Source organism: Otolemur garnettii, unplaced genomic scaffold (assembly GCF_000181295.1).
Source record: "Otolemur garnettii isolate 467f Iridium unplaced genomic scaffold, OtoGar3 scaffold00104, whole genome shotgun sequence".
Classification (NCBI taxonomy): Eukaryota; Metazoa; Chordata; class Mammalia; order Primates; family Galagidae; genus Otolemur; species Otolemur garnettii.
The window spans coordinates 2,194,980-2,198,048 of record NW_003852499.1 but is presented as its reverse complement, the minus strand read 5'-3'; the positions used below and the strand labels follow the sequence as shown (position 1 = coordinate 2,198,048).

At 41.5% G+C, this 3,069-nt stretch overlaps 1 protein-coding gene across 5 annotated transcripts in view; it reads right to left on the bottom strand.

The window, feature by feature from the left end:
- Nucleotides 1–3,069, bottom strand: part of CHD4 (chromodomain helicase DNA binding protein 4) — a 42,931-nt gene that overhangs the window by 18,061 nt on the left and 21,801 nt on the right. The window lies entirely within an intron of this gene.

Genomic DNA, 3,069 nt, shown 5'->3' with positions numbered 1-3,069 from the left:
GCTATAGGCGCCGAGCCGCTGCTTTCCTTTTTAAGCAAAAATTTCTAGGGGCAGGGTCTGTGGCTCAGTGGGTAGGGTGGTGGCCCCATATACTGAGGGTGGTGGGTTTAAACGCAGCCTCAGCCAAACTGCAACAAAATAGCCAGGCATTGTAGCAGGTACCGGGAGGCTGAGGCAAGAGAATCTCCCTAAGCCCAGGAGTTGGAGGTTGCTGTCTACCAAGGGTGATAAAGTGGGACTCCTGTCTCCACAAAAAAAAAAAAAGAAAAAAATTTTAGGGCAGCTCCTGTGGCTCAAGGAGTAGGGTGCCGGCCCCATATACTAGGGGTGGTGGGTTCAAACCTGGCCCCAGCTGAAAACTGCAAAAAATAAAAATAAAAATAAATTAAATTTTTAGAGGCTCGGTGCCCATAATCAGTGACTAGGATGCCAGCCACATACACCAGGGCTAATGGGTTTGAACCCAGCCAGGGCCTGCTAAACAACAATGACAACTATAACAACAAAAAATATCCGGACATTATGGTGGGAGCCTGTAATCCCAGCTGCTTGGGAGGCTGAGGCAAGAGAATCGCTTAAGCCCAAGAGTTTGAGGTTCCTGTGAGTTGTGATGCCACAGCACTCTACTGAGGGGCAACATGAGACAGGAGTCTCGCTATGTTGCCTAGGCTGGTCTCAAACTCCTAGCCTCAAGCAATTCTCCTGCCTCAGCCTCTCAACGTGCTGGGATTACAGGTGTGAGCCACTGTGCTCAGCCAAGGAAGCATTCTTCTAACCCAGTGGTTCTCAACCTTCCTAATGCCGTGGCCCTTTAATACTGTTGAGAACCCAAAGCCTTTATGTTGATGCGCATACAGTTGGAAGATAGCAAAAAAGAACATAAACAAGGTTAGAGCTTTAGCAAGCCAGAATGGAGACACTTTAGAAATACTGCAAAAAATATTTAATAAGAGATAAAATATAAGAACCATTCTATTCTTTATGAACTTCAGTTTATCAGCAAAATAAACTTCATAAAAGTTTAGCAACTTAATAGGGCACAGTGGCTCATGCCTGTATTCTCAGCACTCTGGGAGGCTGAGGCAGGTAGATCGCCTGAGCTCGGGAGTTCGACACAAGCCTGAACAAGAGTGAGACCCGATCTCTAACAATAGCCAGGGATTGTGGCAGACGCCTATAGTCCTAGCTACTCGGGAGGATGAGGCAAGAGGATCACTTGAGCCCAAGAGTTTGAGGTTCCTGTGAGCTATGATGTCATGGCACTCTACCAAGGGTGACAAAGGGAGACTCTGTCTCAAAAAAAAAAAAAAGTTTATTAACTGTCTACAAAGAAAAAGGAATTACACATATCCTCTTATGCCTCAATAATGTTTTTGCTCCCAGTCTTTTACCAGTTATGTTTTTTCAGCCATTTCAGGGCCACTGATTAATTCCAAATCCCTTATATTAAACTGCTACTGATAGCACAGTATCAGAAACAACCTAAATGCCCAGAATTATGAAACTAAATAAATTACAGCACAATCGGCCCTCAATGTCCATGGATTCTATATGGGTTCAACAAATTGAGGAGCAAAAATATTTGGGGAAAAAAACCCAATTATGTTTGCACGGATTATGTTTTGGGTCATTATTCCCTACACAATATAGTACAAAGATTACTTACATAGCATTTACATCATATTGGATATTATAAGTAATTTAGTGATAATTTAAAGTATGGGAGGTTACAAAGACATACAAAGGGCACTGGAAACCTAGAATGGAGAAGGGGGAAAAGCAGGGGAAGGAGAAAAACTCATCTATTGGGTACAACGAACACTAATCTGGTGATGAATGCACAAAAAGCCTTGCTTAGCATTGTATACAAGGTATCCATGTAACCTTAATACCTGTACCCCCTTAATTTTTTGAATTAAAAATTAAGAGAGAGGATATGGGAGAATATGTATGTTATCTGCAAATACTATGTTGTTTTATATCTGAGACTTGAGCACCTAGTAATTCTGGTATCCACAGGAAGTCCTGGAACCATGCCCCCAAGGGATAACTGCACTTCCAAATAAGGATACTAAATAGCAGGACAAAAGAAGACGGGGAACACTATATTCTGGTTTGGTCTATATCTCTAAGATACATTAAGTAGACAAAGGCAAAGTAGAGAACATATGCATACTAATAAATTACTTTTGTGTTTAAAATATGGTGTTTGTGTGCACATGGATGTATGCATACATATGTATGAATACATGTATAATTTGTATAAACATGAAATTATTTTTAGAAAGACATATAAGAAACTGAAAAGATTATTTGTCTATTTGTCCCCAGGAAGGGAACTAGGTTGTTAGAGAACAGGTACAAAAGAGATAAGTTTGTATTTTTTTCTTTTTTTGTGAGACAAGAGTCTTATTTTGTCGCCCTCAGTGGAGTGTCGCGCTGTTACAGCTCACAACAACCTCAAACGCTTGGGCTCATGCAATTTCCTTGCCTCAGCCCCCCAACTAACTTAAGACTACAGGCGCCCACCACAATGCCCAGGTATTTTTAGAGATGGGGTCTGCTCTTGCTCAGGCTGGTCCTGAACTCCTGAACTCAGGCAATTCACCCACCTCAGCCTCCCACAGTGCTAGGATTACAGGCATGAGTCTACACACCTGGTCATAACTTTGTATTTTTCTCTTTTTTTTGTAGTTTTTTTTTTTGGCTGGGGCCAGGTTTGAACCCACCACCTCCAGTATATGGGACCAGCGCCCTACTCCTTTGAGCCACAGGCGCCACCCTGTATTTTTTATTTTTAACCATGTAAATTACCACCTATTCAAAAATAAAATATAAAAATATAGTACCACTTCCACAGTTGACGGCTTCCTTAAGTTGACCTAATTTTTAGACATGCACCACATATACATATTAGCATAGTAGGCCTAGTTCCTTATGTTGACCAGTTTGTTTGTTTTAATACAGATGGGGTCTCACTCTTGCTCAGGCTGGTCTCTAACTCATCAGCTCATAAGCGATCCACTTGCCTCAGTTGCTCAGAGTGCTAAGATTTTTTTTTTTTTTTTT